Source organism: Rattus norvegicus, chromosome 4, assembly GCF_021556685.1.
Source record: "Rattus norvegicus strain SHRSP/BbbUtx chromosome 4, alternate assembly SHRSP_T2T, whole genome shotgun sequence".
Taxonomy (NCBI): Eukaryota; Metazoa; Chordata; class Mammalia; order Rodentia; family Muridae; genus Rattus; species Rattus norvegicus.
In genome coordinates this window covers 52771559-52788947 of record NC_141537.1, presented here as the reverse complement: position 1 = coordinate 52788947, position 17389 = coordinate 52771559, and the positions used below count along the sequence as shown (strand labels likewise).

At 41.3% G+C, this 17389-nt stretch overlaps 1 protein-coding gene across 14 annotated transcripts in view; it reads left to right on the top strand.

The window, feature by feature from the left end:
* Cadps2 (calcium dependent secretion activator 2) overlaps positions 1-17389 on the top strand; it is a 535166-nt gene that overhangs the window by 335057 nt on the left and 182720 nt on the right.

Here is a 17389-nt window from a genome sequence, read left to right as displayed (position 1 = left end):
TGTTCAAACTCCTAAATCAGTGGCAAATTAGGTAACACCCAAGGGCTGGAGATGTGAATATTACGTAATGAGGATAATAAAGGAGTTGAATGTGATGTGGCCCGGCCGCATGTTAGCAGCTAATTCCAGAAGGAATGCTTTGCAGCCGTTTGCCGGCCGAGATGCATGTGTTCAGCTAAATGGAAATCTTGGACGTCCTCTCATACACCCCATTATTTGTAATTGAACACCTGATTTCTATCATGCAACAAATTAACATCTGCACTGGATCTGTCTTTTATGCATATGGATACAGTGATTAGAATTTTGCAGATAGACAGATACCGGAAAACAAAAAGACAACATTGTGAAACACTTCCAGCCATAATTTTTGATTACATATTGAGAATCGTTTAATTATCTAACTCCATTTAATTAGCCCCCTCTACTTAGGTCAATTGCTTCTTTTTTTTACTAACATGACATGTTAGCAGTTTGTTAATTGGCATGAAATAACATGAGACGTTCTCCTGCTTCATACGAGAGGTGCATGTGTATAAGCAAAGAAAACACAATGAGGAAAGGGAAATGTGTCATTTAGCCAGCTTCTAGCCCTTCCCAGGACTACAGCCTTGTGCCTTTTGAATTTTGATCATTGTATTATTCAGGATGGGTTTGTTAGCCTGAAGGACGTGGCATTGGTAGACCATGGTTACACACTTAAAATACAAGAGCCTTGCTAAACAATGGCACCTGCTGAAAAGCAAAAAGACAGGTAGATCAATGCTAGCTGAAAGCAGGTAGACAAAGAACATAAATATTTAGCCAAGCAATTGTTTTTTAAAGGGTCTAGTCAATACCAAACGTGTTAGTGCCAAGTAGCTCTTCCTGGTGCTACACTGCTCATGCAGATTGAAGTGTTGCTTGTCGGTTGGTTGGTTGGTTGGTTGGTTGGTTGGTTGGTTGGCTGCTTGGCTGCTTGGTTGCTTGGTTGCTTGGTTGGTTGGTTGGTTGGTTGGTTGGTTAGTTGGTTGATTGGTTGGTTGGCTGGCTGGTAGGTAGGTAGGTAGGTTGGTTGGTTAGTTGGTTGGTTGGTTGGTTGGTTGGTTGGTTGGTAGGTAGGTTGGTTGGTAGGTAGTTTGGTTGGTTGGTAGGTTGGTTGCTTGGCTGGTTGGTTGGTTGGTTGGTTGGTTGGTTGGTAGGTTGGTTGGTTGGTTGATTGGTTGGTTGACTGGCTGGCTGGTTAGTAGGTAGGTTGGTTGGTTAGTAGGTTGGTTGGTTGGTTGGTGGTTGGTTGGTTGGTTGTTGAGACTGGATCTTGGTTTGTAGCTCAGGCTGGTTTCAGACTCACTGTGTAGCTCTGGTCGCCTTTTATCTCATTATCCTTCCTCCATCTGCAGAAAGTGATGATTATGTGCCGCCACATACCGTGAGTCAATCTCTTTTTATCAGTGTTTTTTACATATCGATAAAGATGGTGGTTACACCTAGGAATTGTTTTGTGTTTCCTTCCAAAGAATTCTTCTAGAATCTGGCACAAAGAGACAGCTATCAGTTCCTTGCATTGGGAAGTGGATGTGTAGCCACCCTACAATGACCATGCCCTGGAATGCTATCCACTGTTTAAGTGGGAGTCATTTTTCTTTTTGAACCTTCACCTAGTTCTGCTACTATAGCACCACCATTTTAGGACTGTCTGGTAGCAAAAATGAAGGAATGTAGAATAGCATTGTTTTCTCTGGTGTTTAATTCCTCTTACTCTATTTTACTTCATATAACCTATGGTTATATAACCTCATGCCAGGTTACCTCAGACCTCATAAGAGTTAAATGAGACTTGGGGACCAATTGGCCTTGTGTTCCTATCTTATACATTAAATAATGAGAGAAAAGATGGTAAAACTTTTTAAAGTATTCGTGGTGATCTAAAAGACGTGTAATTTATTTAGTTCGTTCTACAGATAGCCTGGGCAAAGCATTTTAGTACATACAATGATGACAGTGCATGTGGGGTGTCTTTGTTCTTGTAGGAAATGTCTGCCTCCACTGGGGGGCACTGTTTTCAAATTTAAGGGAGGAAAAGAAAAGAAAAAAAAGAAAACGTTTGATTTATTTCAGTTTGAAAAGTTTCCCAATGTTCTATCTGTAAATCTAATTATACAGGTTTAGATAAAATGCCTTGGAAGTGTTTCGAAGTAGCTGAGGTTTTGAGATTCCTGATTAGGTATAAATTAAAACAGCGTTCCTCATGCTATACTCTCCAGAGTGGGAACAGCAGCAGCGACCTGCAAGCCACACAGACTCTCAGGCCTGTTCTTGGGCCTGTCGGAACCCAAGGCTCCTGGCACAGGGCTGTGCGACTTCCCACATCCTCCCCTTCAAAGATTGGCTTGGCTACTGCCATTTGGTAGCCAACCCATTGGGGCAAATTCCGAAATGTTTGTTTAGGATTTAGCTTATAATATATGCTTGAAATAGTGTGTAAAACTATCTGGTTTGGAGGGCAGTCCTCTGTTAGTTTTAATATGTAGAATCTGAAGACAAGCACATTTCTCTGCCTATAAATATACAACTGTATGCCCGTGCGCCACAACCGTCCCTTGTGGTCACCACCTTTCCCCCAAACCCCCTTCAAAACTGGAATAAGGAAAATCTTGAGACAAATCTTTTGTTTCCTATTATATAGATAATTTAGCCATAAGGCCTCTCTTGATCATGTCAGAGACATGATCTACAGTTCATGGTAAGTCTTCTAACAATGTTTCTTAATATCTCTGGGCTGTATTTACACTTACCGGCGATGTGTGTTTGATAAATCGATCCCTTGGATAAAGTTTCCGGTAACTGGGAAACCAATCAGAACCTGTCCGGTTAGAAAACAACTATCGAAGTGGCCGTCTCTGCAGATCTGTCTGTTTCTCGGCTCTGACAGCGGTACGGAAGCAGAACTTCTGCACTTAGCCTCTGTAATAAGCAGATGGCTCTCTTGCTCTGTTCACAAGAGTTCGTTTAAACGATTCGATGAGAACACCATTGCTCTTAGAGAAGAACCCCGAGCTTCCTAGTTTTAGGAGGGAGAACCATCTAGAAGCAGAGACCATGGAGCTGGACCATGGATTCAGCATAGCCCCCTTGCTGCACTCTTTCACACTCCTCCTGGGACATCAGATGAGCCTGTTTGTTGCCTCTGTCTGTGTCTTCTGAGACCGTGGATTCTTTCTGGGGGAATTGAAGAACAGTTTCTATTGAGACAGTTGAGGAAGGGATTGCCCACGTGATGACAGAAAGTGCCAGGTAAGCTTGCTTTACTTCCAGGAGGTCCGAGCTGTTTTGTGTCCTGTGATGCTGTGCCCTTCACTCAAGAGGGCTGGCATTGGAAGGCACCTCAAGAGACATCCTTCTTTTATGCTCTCTTGTCAAAACACAGTTCCCTGTCGAGATATTCACACGTAAATGAGCGCCTTCATCTATGAATGCTTTCACATAGAACCATTCCATCCAGCGCCCGTGGGGTGCACATCAATCCATAGTATAAAGGATGGGGTTGTTCCCGTTAAGACCTCAGACATCCTGAGCACACACTGCTCACCAGATTCTCCACATATGAGAGGGGAAATGCTTGTGTGAAGACAGATACTGATTTATGACCCCCTCCCCCAGTAGCCAGAGTCTGTGCCTTCACCTTTAACTACGACAGCAATGTGAATCTTAAGCAGAAGCACAAGCCACATTATTCTGTGCTAACTGTACTCAAGGACAGCCCTCAGTATGGTTTTTATAATATTAAAAGTAGAAGCAATGATTATGAAATGTAGATTCATCACCTGAAGGAATAAATCGTACATACCTAATGGAATTGATGCAGTGACTAAAAGGAAACATGTAAAATACAAAAGGACAGACCACAGTGTTAGAAAGTCAGTAAATTGGTCTTCTAAGAGTTGAGTGTACTTTGAGAAAGCAGCAATGGAGTGCATTGAGAATAGTCACTTGGTACATCAGCCAGTCTGTGCGGGACACTGTCTAGATGATCAATCTGTGCAGAGCATGGTCTAAATGAGCACAGCCTGTGCAGAACACAGTCAAGATAACCTGGTCATCGGTTTACTCACCTCCATCTCCAGATTTTAACTGTTGGGTAGAGTAAAGCCTAGTTTACTTCAATTGGGGTGAAGTAAAGTTAACTGAAGTATAGCTGGAAACTTTACATTCTTATTCTATTATTTATGTGTGTTTGTGTGCCTTTATGCATTTGTATGTATCACAGGAATGTAGGAGCCCAGGGAGGCCAGAAGGCATCAGGTCCCCTGCAACTAAACTTGTCAGTCTCTTGATATTGGTTGCTGGGAACCAAACCCAGGGTCCTCTGCAAGAACAATAGACCTCTAACAGCTGAACCATTTCTCTGGGCCTGGAAATGTGTCTAATTGCTAACCTTTTTGCTAAACATTTCCCTCAAATTTACTACAGCTCCTTATTGCTTTTTTAAAGAGTTCACAGATGTTTTTAATTGGATGATGAAGCTTGTCTTGCAATCTCCTCGTATGAACCTCCACACTAATTTATCATAACTTTCCATAATATATGCTTGCTGTTGTTTATAATTACTACATCTTCTGTTCTAATACAATACAAATATTAAATTGTCACTAAAAACAATGACACCAAGATATATCTTACAGTATCTGAAGAAAGTGTTTTCTAGCCCATTTCCTTCAGTTCTAAAGTAAAGAAAGTAAGACAGACAGACAGAGACCTTCAATAAATTAAAGATTCTTGGTTTCTAGTAAATGTCAGCAACAGTGTTGACATTGTTAATAATTCTTACCTTCCACTAAAAAGCAGATGAAGAGGGAAGAGTAATTGTATATTCTTAATGGAAACTAAACTGAACTATTTAGGGTGTGACTCCATGAAGAGAAGGCGAGGAAAGTCATTTACAGGTCATCATCTGCTAAGAACTCATTCTTTCTCTTTAATTGATTTTTTTTAAATCTGTAATTACCATTAGATTGACTTAGAGTCTTTTCTGTGGGATTATCTTGATCTGTCAAAGATTCATATGATACAGTTCAAATATTTATCCCCAACTTTATATATAAAAAGAGGTGGTTTTGTTCTTGTTTAATTTTGAAATTAGGACCCAGGATACTTTTTTAATAGAAAATGAAATAAATTTTCTGCTCGACATCATCACAGCAGTTACATTTGTTGTATAGGTGATAGTGGTCGAAGCTTTATTCAAGCCACTGAATGACAGAGTCAGTCACCAACTATGGCTTTCTTTCTCATTCTATCCAGTTTAACCTATGTGGATATGACTCTAAAATGGTTCCATTGAAATGAAAATATTAAGTTATTTGAACTAATGCATGTTAGCATCCTTACAAAAAAGTACTGATTCCTTGTACACATAAATCCCTTAAAATGAAAGAAGGGGGGGAAATGCAGGTTTTATGCCTAAGTTGTACGTTTGCTTGTTTGTTTGTTTGCTTTATCTTTTTTTGGATATTTTATTTATTTACATTTCAAATGTTATCCCCTTTCCTGGGTTCCCCTTCGCAAAACCCCTATCCCATCCCTCCTCCCTCCGCTTCTATGAGGATGCTCCCCCATCCATCCACCCACCCACCCATTCCCACCTCACTGCCCTGGAATTCCCCTACACTAGGGCATTGAGCCTTCACAGGACCTCCCCTCCCATTGTTGCCAAACACATCCATCCTCTGCTACATATGCAGCTGAAGCAATGGATGCCCCCATGTGTACTCTTTGATTGGTAGTTTAGTCCCTGGGAGCTCTGGGAGCTCCGGTTGGTTAATATTGTTGTTCTTCCTATGGGATTGCGAACCCCTTCAGCTCCTTCGAGCCTTTCTTTAATACCTCCATTGGGGTCTCCCTGCTCAGTCCAATGGTTGGCTGCAAGCATTCACATCTGTGTCAGTAAGGCTCTGGCAGACCTTCTCAGGAGACACCCATATCCGTCTCCTGTCAGCAAGTACTTCTTGGCATCAGCAATAGTGACTGTGTTTAGTGGCTGCATATGGGATGGATCCCCAGGTGGGGCAGTCTCTGATTGGCCTTTCCTTAAGTCTGTGTTTCACCCTTTGTCCTGGTGTTACTTTGGACAGGAGCAATTCTGGGTTAAAACTTTGGAGATGAGTGGCCCCATCCACCCAAGTTATATTTCAGAGGAATGACTTTGAGATCATCTTTGGAAGCAGCAGCGTAGATCATTTGACAAAAGGAGTGAGGCATGTGTCCAGTAGATGGCGCTGGCGCTCCCCAGAAATAGAAACTAATGACTCCGGGCTTGCGGGAAGAAGCACTATTTACAGACCAGTCATCAGGACATTTTCTTTTCAAAAATGCAAAAATAAAGAGGTTAGGAGGAGGTGAAGTGGCAGTTCATTTTGGACATCTCCAGCTTGTCAAGGCACTTTACTGAATTAATATAGAATGGCTTTAATATGTGGTGATATGGGGGTAATCACAGCTACCACAAGGTCACAGCAATCTGACATTGAAATGCCGATATGTTGGATAGATGTCAGAGATTGTTTTCCTTCTTTTCTGTTGACTCTCTGGGTTTCTTTTTCCATTCTGTTTCATTTCTACGGGGTACAGTGCTATGAATGCAGGCTTGTCAGCACAGAAATCATCAACATGGCATTATTGAGCTTTAAGCTAAAGGAGAGGGGGAAAAAAAACATATGAACTTCGTGAAGTGAATTCAAGCCCTTTTGGACATAGGTTTCTTGTTACTATTGGCTTTGTTATTCGTTCTCCTGCACATGAAATGAGGGGAAACTTGGACTTCAAAGTAGAGTTTCCTGCAATAGTGTGTGGAGTTTGTTTGTTTGGAGTTGGTTGATAAATAGAATGAATGTAAAGGTTGGGGATTTAGCTCAGTGGTAGAGCACTTGCCTAGCAAGCGAAAGGCCCTGGGTTCGGTCCTCAGCTCCGAAAAAAAACAAAAACAAACAAACAAAAAAAGAATGAATGTAAAAAAATATTAGTCGCTTGGAAACAAAGCTGGTCTTCTGCAGAAAATCTCCCTTGTTGGAATTGGACAGATGGCTCAGTGGGTAAGAGCCCTCCCTGGCCTTCTGGAGCACCCACATGACAGCTCACAACTCTCTATAACTCCAATCCCTGGGGATCTGACACCGTCTCTGGCCTCTGCAGGTACTGGGCATGTACACGTTACACAGACATACAAGCAAGAAAAAGACTTGGGCTAGAGAGATGGCTCAGTGGTTAAGAGCTTGACTGTTCTTCCAGAGGTCCTGAGTCCAATTCCCAGCAACCACATGGTGACTCACAACCATCTGTGATAGAATCTGATGCCCTCTTCTGGTGTGTCTGAAGACAGTGACAGTGTACTCACATACATAAATCATAAATCCTTTTTTTTTTAAAAAGGGAAAAAAATACCCAGGCACATAAAAATATTCTAAAAAAAAAATTAGCCTAACTTTCGAAGGACTCGATAAAATAGGGCTGAGAAACACTTTTCAACTTCTTTGTTTAAGAAGATGACTTTGGCATTGCGTGTGTGCACGCGTGTGCGTGTATATGAGTGTGGGTGGGTGTGAGTATGTGAGTGAGCATAAGAGGCACACAACGCACATGTGGTGACCAGAGCACTGGCTCGCTCCTACCATGTGGGTCCTTGCACTGAACTCAGGTCCTGAGGGTGGCAACAGGTGCCTTAACTTGGTAAGCTGTCTCACCAGCCCAAGAAAATACGTGGGAAATACTGCCTGGGATACAGAGCTTACCTCTATCCACTTGTGAGATGAAGACAGTCTATGGTAGCACACAGAGTACAACATTAAAACAATCTAGCTATCCTTTTCTCTGTGCCTTTTTAAATGAGACTTTCATTGGGTAGCCCTGGCTGCCCTGGACTAGCTATGTAGATCAGGATGGTCTTAACCTCACAGAGTTCTGCCTGCTTCTGTCTCTCAAATGCTGGGATTAAAAGCTTTCAGCACCATACCCATTTTGTTCGCTTATGTGGGGTTTTTTCCCTTCATTTGATTGTTTGTTGTTTGTTTTTTGAGATGAGTATATGTCAGGCTGGCCTGGAACTCATTTAGCCCAGGTTGGCTTTGAATTCTTAATCCTTCTGTTTTAGCCTTCCATGGGCTGAGTAAGCACTGCTAGCCCAGGCTATCTCCTCTTATTCACCAGACAGGAGTAATTTTTAGAATGCCAGGTATATACATGGGTGTTTTGTCTGCTTATATGCCTGTGTGCTTGGGTGTGAATGGTACCTGTGGAAGCCAGGAGAGAGCATCCGATCTCTTGGAACTGGAGTTCTGGGTTTGGGTCTGTCCTTGGAATTGCACCTAGGTCATCTGCAAGAGCAGGAAGTGCTCTTAGCCTATCTGCCATCTCTCTAGTCCCCTAGATAAACATTTCTGTGTTCTATTACTAGTACTAGTGCCATAACAACCCTTTGGTTTATTCTGTAGCTCGAAGGGCCTTTTCACACGCTGCTGCATTCTGTTCTGCCGTGGTCTAGGCAGATATTTCCATTCCCTTTCTAGCACTGACAGGAGGGAAATTCCTACGAGAAAAGTAATCATTTGCAGGCTATAAGTCCTGAGGAAACCGTTCTTGCTCTGTTTACCTCTCCCCCTTCCCTCTCAGCCATTTAGCCTCCTCATCCATTGTCACACACCCATCTATATTCTGCAAAAACAATTGCAAACAAAAGAACAAGCAAAAAAACAAACAACAACAACAACAACAAAAACCTGAACCAAAATCGAATTACATCTGTTTGTTTCCAGGCACAAGTTTCTGCATTACAGTGGTCTCCTGCTGCCTTCCTGCTCTCTCCTCACAGTGGGCCACGCCTTCCTGGAAGCAAAACTGAGCCCTTTATATAGGAGCCTTGCATACATGACAGCCTGTCCCTGCATATATCTCATGGGCAAAATCTGCCTATACTTAGTTCTGTACAGCATTGTCATTGACTAGGCTAACTAATAAGACTGAAAATTTTAAGCCTGTATCTAATAGAAATGAGCCACGTTTTCCAGCATTATCCTTATGTGTTAGCAGTCATTTTATCATGTATCTGCCAACTGGCTCATTTGTTCAGTCATGTGTGCCAACTTGGACACAGAAGCCCAGTACTGTTGCTGAATAGATCCCAACATTTATATATGTCAATTTGCCTTTAGACGATGACTATCCTCTGATTCTGATGAAGCCATCTCTGATAGACTTTGGATTGAAGCTGTCTTCCTCAGGCATTCAGACGCCATCAGAGTCTCTTTGAAGGGGGACAAGGATATGAGGCTCACCGTCCTCCTGAAGTTCTCTATTCCTACATTTACAGACGCTTTCCCATGCTTTCTTTTTACTTAGATCTCCTGTGTTAACTTAAGTTTTAGGATAACCTTCCAAGGCTAAAATCATGTGACTTTTTCTCAATCTAAATAAGTACCAGTTTTATAGAAAATCCATTTCATTTCATTTTAATGCAGGTCATTAATACTTTTTAACCCAAAGTTCACTCTAGACACTATTTGTATTTTATAGTTGTTTCTGATGTCCAAGGTAGGAATAGCCAGTTAGTAATTCAGGAATACTTACAGAGCATGCATCCCATAATGACCCAGCCTGGGTAATGGGGAAAGTGGTGACGCAGATTGGTCATAATCCTATTCTGAAAGGAGTTGGTCATTTTGTGCAGGTGATGAACCCTAGTGAGGTTACCCAGAGGCCATTGGTATGGAGAAAACCTCCTCAGGCTATCAAATACAGGAAATAAATGTATATGATTTTGTTGAGTATGTTTTCCAGGTTGACCTAAAAAGTATACCTGACCAAAGGGATAAGAATAAGTAGGCATTGTGAAACTGAGACAGTAACTCAGCTTAAGTAAACATTGGACATTCTAAGCAGCGCCTGACCACTGGAGTAGGAGCAAATGGTACTCAGTGTGGAAGTAAGTGACGGGCAGTGTCCAAGGATCCCGGCATGGGCAGTGTTTACCAATGGAAGCAACCTTCAGAATGTATGAAAAGAGTGCCAGGGCAGGGTTAACACGCACCCCAGGAAAGCCCTTTGTAAACTAAGGGTTGTGGGAAGTTTATCAAAACAACATAATCGTAGGGGAGTAGGACAGAGACCCGCACACTAAAGCCAAGGCATAATGTCAGGGCTGGAAAAGCCGCTAGGGCGCCTTGCTGTTCAGCAGCCCCAGGTCTTGAACCAGAACTCCACGGTCCTTGACTGCAGATAGGATTGGCCACGAAGCATAAAAATGAGGTTCAAGTAAGGTTCAAAGTCTAGGTAGAGCGAGTGGGGCTGTGGGGAAGGAAATCTGTGAAAGACGCTGAGCACCAGAAGGGGTTTGAAGAAATGGCTTTGTAAACTAAGTCATGAAAATACAAATCAACAGAGTCCACCTAGGAGACACTCAGAGCTCTCAGACCACGTCCTTGCTAACTGAGACCAGAAAGCAGAGATATGAAGGATGTGTGGGAATCGTGGGTAGCACACAGCGATTGTGGACTAAATTTTAAAAGCAAGCCTACTTCTTTTTCGGATACAAATCTTAGTAGACTCCTATCCGGGTTACAGGTGGGAAAGCGCCTACTTCCGAGAGGGATGTTAGTTCCTTCTAAGCAAAATGTGAAGACTCAGTTATATACTTGCAGTGCTTAGGACTCATTTGTGGTCATCGTCCAGCTTGTTTTCCCAAGATGACCTTCGAGAGCAGGACTCCCACAGCCCGCTCTGTGAAAAAGATTCTGAGTTTTTGAGACACAGTGGACACTATTGTTTCCCACCATCGTTCTCCGTGTCTCACCAGAAGCGTCCGCTACAGGCTCTTAGAGGTCTCTCACACACAGAGAGAACCAGTTCAGTTTCGAGTAACTCAGTCTCGTCTTCATTTGCCCACCAAACCTCTTCCTTTTCCTAATGCTTCCTAGAGTCCTCTGGATCCAGTGCGTACTCTGTGGAACACGCTGGGTCCCAGGCTGTCTTCTCATTGACTTTACTGTTAGAGTATGATTGTGAAAATGGACATTTCATGTACCTATTTCTCTTAAGCATGTGAGTATGAAGAAGGCAATTCAACACCTCCATTTATAGAAAGGGAAACAACCGAAGCCTAAAACTTTGATTACCTGTATTGTGTATAATGTTCAGCCATATTTGATCACTTTCTTTACAGGGATATTGTGCCCGAAAGAGATGTTATTAGTAGATGACAGTAAATAATTTTCATTAAAGTGGCAGGTATGTGGGACTCTGGTCATGTGCTACAGAAAGTCCTTCAGAAAGATGTCAAGCTGGGCCCCCATCGACATTCAGGTTTTCCAGTCTTCCTGGGGATATGGCGAGTTGGCCTGGCTTAGTTGGAGAGGGCTGGACTGCACAGACCCTCAACCCTTTAAACTATTTCTGAGACATTCTATAATCCTCTTAGAAATCTCCATAGCTTTTTCTTAGCATTTAACAAAGCAATGGAGCCTCTGGAGAGGAAGGAGATGAGAAGAGCAGTGAAATTAGGAGCAAACAAGGAATCACGCCTTCATGAAATATTCATTCTATGGTGGAAGACAATATAATATTAATTAATTCATCTGGACATCCTACAATACATGCTTATTTCAACGATGTCTGTTATAAATACATTCAAGTTTGTCAATGAGAAATACATTTTCAGAAAACTTGGAAAGTGTTTGCCTTTGAAAGGAAATGAGCCATTAAAAGTGTACTTGGACATTTTCTTTTCCTGTGAACTGAGTTCTAAAAGAATGTCGTCTACCATTTAGCAAAGATAAATATAATCACGCACTCTTCTCTTTAAATTGTCTTATATGAGAAGGGCTATTGTTAAATAGCCCAGACTGGTCTAGAACTCCCTCTGCGGAACAAGCTGGGATCAGACTCTCAGTCTTGTCGCCTCAGCCACCTCCTGCAAATTCTATATAGGTGAGGATCACTACACTTGGCTAAAAAGTATCTTCTTAGAGAAAGATTGCTTGGAACAATTTTATTTAGATGGTTGGCCATGTGTTTAGATGTATCAAAGTACTTTTCTACCTCTAGCTGTTAAAGCTACCTCTCTAGCTGTTAAAGTGCTGGTGCCGGTTGAGGTTCAACTGGAAGGTAAAACTCATAAAACTCATAGCAGTACAAAGCTACTGAGTCTACAGAGTACTACCTCAGCAAAATAGGTCATTGTGGCTCTAAGAAACTTAGCTTTTTGCCCAACATTAGGAGTTATTGGTTTTTCTCAGCCCTAACTTTTTCCGAACTGTCAGATACTCTTGTTTGGTGAAGACCCTTTCTTTTATATCCGTCCCCCACCCAAATACAGGAAGTATTAAAAAAAAAAACTAGAAAGTATTTACTTGTAGGTTTCCTAATGCTCCAGCCACAATGTTGTCTTGATTCAGTTTCTTTTCTCATCCTTGGCTGAAAACAAAACCAAAGAAGAAGAAAAAAGAAAGAAAGAAACGACAAGAGAAAGGCTTAATCTTGCAGGGTTAAATAAAAGCAAGAATGTAGTGAAAGGAAGACTTCTTTTATGTAAGCAGCAGAGAATGTGGTGGTGGGTGGGGAGGGGGGGGAAATGACTGCAAGTGCCTGAGGGCATTTTGGTCCCTATTGGTTTTCACATCAAATGCAATGGTGCCCACAGATAGCCTGTATTGTTGTCAGTTAAATGGGATCATGAGTGTCTGAAAGGTGTTTGAGAATGAACCGAAAATCATTTTCACAAGTGGATGATTACTTCTGCCACATGTTAACCGAACTCTATCAGAATGGCCTAGCTTTTTGAGCCTGCATTAATTGCTCTTTCAACCTTGACTGAGGTTTCTCTTTAAGAAAGCCCTTTCCAGGACTAAACTACTCTATATATTGATTTTCTTCTCCTTTCTGTATTTTTCCTTAAAAAAAAAAAGCCTTGTAGAAGAAAAGCCTTTATTATTCAACATGTAGATTGTTCTGTTTCTTTGAATAGAAAGCTGTCCGCATAAGTGATCTGCCCAAAGTAATAGTCCTTTTTCCCCCAAGCACTGAATAATTCCCATCTTCTGTATACAATTATGTTTTTCAAATATTCATTAGTGATGATTTTTCCTCATAAAGTAAAACCATGAACTCTCACAGCATGGACTCTGTGCAAATAAATTGTCATACTCTTCTTTCTATTAGGACTGTATGCCACCATTCTAATTGAAACTAAACTACAACATTTAGTAAAATGTTTGGAGCTTTTCTTTTTTTTCGAAAGCACTCATTGAACAATCTTCAAGTTAGAAAGACTTTATGAGGTATTTTTAAACTGTTTGGTTAAATGAGACCACTTCTTTCTTGTAAGGATTTTCGGTCTCAAGCATGGCATGTAACAACAGTATTAGTTATGTCCTTCCTAAGGAAGCACATGCTACCGTTCATGTGCATTCTGTTGGAGGATGAGTTAAATCTCAATTTTTAAGACTGATTAGAAAATTAGTTCTTCAGATTTCATTAACTTTTTATTATATGTATATCAGCATGAAATATATTGTATTTGTAGAAAAAATCCTCAACTTATTAGTAAAATGTACTTCCAAGGGAATTGGCTGAAAGGAAGATAATTCACAGATCGTTGTATTTTTAAATTAATCTTTTTAAGTACATAGTCAAAGATATATTGCACCGAACAGCGTTTGAAATGCCCTTGCACGTGGCAAGGATGTCAGATAAGAAGTAAGCTAAGCTTAGCTGCTATTCCAGTTGTTGTTTTAAGTTTATTTTTACTAAGCTTCATGCTGTTATGTAAATCTGCTGTGTCTTTTTATTGATGCATACGTTAGCATGCACACAGTTAATGGTTGCCCTATGTCTAAAGAAGTTCTTATTCTTGCTGCCCTAGAACATTCTGAGAGATTTTGTAAAGGCTAGGTGGATTTGTAAAGGAAGACTTCGAGAAGTAGCCACGATCTAGCTTTCGTACTTCACCTGCTTTAAGTGATGACTTTTTAAAACATCATTGCTTCCAGGGAGGTTGTGTGCACTAGTTAATGAGATGCTCCAGTAACCAGGTCAAACTGATGATAGGGGGAAAAAGCCAAAAAATACGCTGTATTCCTTATGGGTAGAAGCTGTTGTATCTTGAGGTTTGATCATGGGGGGGGAGGAGGAGGAGGGAGGGAAAGAGGGAGGGAGGGAGGGAAGGAGGGAGGGAAGGAATCCAAGTAGGCAATACTGTCATTTTCTTTTCATTTTAAACTTTCCCCGGCAGCATTATTTTAAATATATAATAAAAAAACCTTTGAGTCTAACATTCCATCTCTGATACTTGAAGATATAATATGACCTCATGAGGTGGTTGAATAACCTAAAGTAAATGCTACAGGCCAGGAAACAACATTAGGATTGATTTAGTTTAGTTTGGGGTTTTTTGTTTGTTTTGTTCAGTGTTTGTTTGTTCGCCTCTTGACAGTGATTATTGTTCCGTTAGGGGTAAAAAAAGAAAAAAGAAGTCACCGTAGCCAACAGAAATGTCCCTCTCTGAGGCAGTGGGACTCTAGGGCTCCGAGGTGTTGAGACTGAAACCAGGCGCTCCAAGGCTCCGGCTTCTGTTCCGCCCCAGAACTGCATCACACATGCTCATTTCTTTGCTACACAGTCCAGTGTAAGAAGGGAAGGTTTGAAAGTTAAGCCGATGGTTTTGTATTCCAAGAGACCAACTTCTTACTACTTAAGTTGGGCGCATTGATGAAAGCAAGTACTTCTGACTAGTATCTGAGCGGTTATTCTCGAGGAATCGTTAAAACTCTAGTTACATGAGTACTGTGGTGCCCTGTAAACGTTTCAACAGGGACGGGCTGCATATTTAATACTGGCATAGGCAATGTGCAATAGACTATTTCTTTCAAAGCATCTTAAATAATTCTTGGTCCAAATAGGACTCTAGCTAGAGGACCTTTTACCTAAGGCCGTGAGGGGGAAGCAGAGGGTGGAGCATGGCCTTGAACACCACTCTTTTTTTTTTTTTTTGATTTTTTTTTTATTATTAACTTGAGTATTTCTTATATACATTTCGAGTGTTATTCCCTTTCCCGGTATCCGGGCAAACATCCCCCTCCCCCCTCCCCTTCCTCATGGGTGTTCCCCTCCCAACCCTCCCCCCATTGCCGCCCTCCCCCCACCAGTCTAGTTCACTGGGGGTTCAGTCTTAGCAGGACCCAGGGCTTCCCCTTCCACTGGTGCTCTTACTAGGATATTCATTGCTACCTATGAGGTCAGAGTCCAGGTCAGTCCATGCATAGTCTTTAGGTAGTGGCTTAGTCCCTGGAAGCTCTGGTTGCTTGGCATTGTTGTACATATGGGGTCTCGAGCCCCTTCAAGCTCTTCCAGTTCTTTCTCTGATTCCTTCAACGGGGGACCTATTCTCAGTTCAGTGGTTTGCTGCTGGTATTCGCCTCTGTATTTGCTGTATTCTGGCTGTGTCTCTCAGGAGCGATCTACATCCGGCTCCTGTCGGTCTGAACACCATTCTTATTTGTGCTTTGTTGAAATCTTTTAAATACTTTGTTTAGAAGTTGACAACAAGTAAACATGAGCTCGCTAAACAAACAAGTAAATAAACACCTTTGCTTTCCTGATTAAAATAAAGTAGAAAACAAATCTGCAGCATTTCAGAGAACGCTTATGTCATACTAAGTGATACTTATTCTCTTAGACATTGTAAGTTACCACCAAGAGAAAAGTGTATATTTCCCACTTGGACAAGGGTTTGGCAGGTCTGGCTTTCATCCTCTTAAAAAAACAACTTTATTACTGAGTTTGGAACTAGCAATGACTTGGCAAGTTTCAAGATACTAAGGAAGACTCCAGCTTCAGAGACGACTCAGCAGCCGATCGTTAGTGTTCTGTGCACATTTGTCCCTCCAGCATGAAGTACAGCTCAACTGACAGCCCCCACCCCACACACACACACTCATACACACACACACTCACATACACACTCACATACGCACTCACATACACACTCACATACACACACACATGCATGCATGCACACACACACTCACATACACACACACACACTCACACACACGCACGCACGCACGCACGCACGCACGCATGCGCACACACACCCTGTTGCTTCATAGAATCATTTCTTCAAGCAGCAAAGACACCACTTTGTTTAGAACTGAAGTAACAAGAAGAAATGTAAACTTGATTTTTAAACATACTACCGTTTAAAGCACAAGTAAACAACATGAAAATAGCTTTTAAGGATCCATCTAATCAATTATATTGCCATTGTATGTCAAATAGTTAAACCTGTCAGCCAAACTTTTGATGGCAGTTGTAATCGGTGGTTCTCATACTTGCAGTAGTGTTCTGAGGCTCTTTCTAAATCAATATATATACATACATATATATATGTATGTATATATGTATATTTGTATATATGTATATATGTATATATATTATTAATATTAATTATATATTGTCTTTCATCATTATTTGAAGCCAAGTCCCTTACTGCATACAGATTTCCTAAGAATTGATATAGATAGGTTACATTCTTTCTAGAGAGAGTAACTCAATATTCCATAATTAAGGACTATCCCAACATTGACGTGTACCTTATCATACATATCATCAAGTAAAACATAATTTCACCGTAACTTTTTTTATATTTTCCTAAAATTAAAAGAGCCTTTGGGATTTAACTACCATAAAAGAGATAATGTACAGCCTCTCATTGAACATGTAAAAACGAAACACCAAGCGGGATGGAAATTCAACAGACCCAACACACTTCGTCTTCACATGACTCAAGAGAGTGGGTTTGGATCCTTGTAAGATGTTTTCTGGTCAGTAGACTCACCAGCGTTTATATAATAATAATTTGTGCCCCTTCACCTCACTTCTCCATACCCCAGCCTTTCCAAATGATCCTAACGGCCATCCGTAGTGAGTTTAGACTCTTCTGGATTCTAACCATTACAAGGGCCTTGAAAACTGAAGGCCTCATTTAACCAGGAAAGTGTCCATGGAGTTCTCTGTTGTTCTTGTAACAAAGAGGTAAAGGCCCTCGCTATGTTATAAGTGTTCAATTTTAATCATATAAGTGGAAGTAGCTATGGAGTCAGAATGACCATATGCCCAGAGAACTTCTTAACAGCGATTTTCCTGATTCCAAAAGGAAGGTGCAGTCTCACTCACGGCTAGTGGTAAGTCAGCACGCCATGGGCACTTTGGGAGAACAGTCTAGCAGTTTCTCACACAGCCAAACATAATGCCTGAATGTAATGCAGGAACTTAGTTTCTGGACACCATAACACATGAAACGAAAACATGCAAACACCATATAGGCTTACCCACAAATACTCATGGTATCTTTGAATCCCCTAAGCAGAGG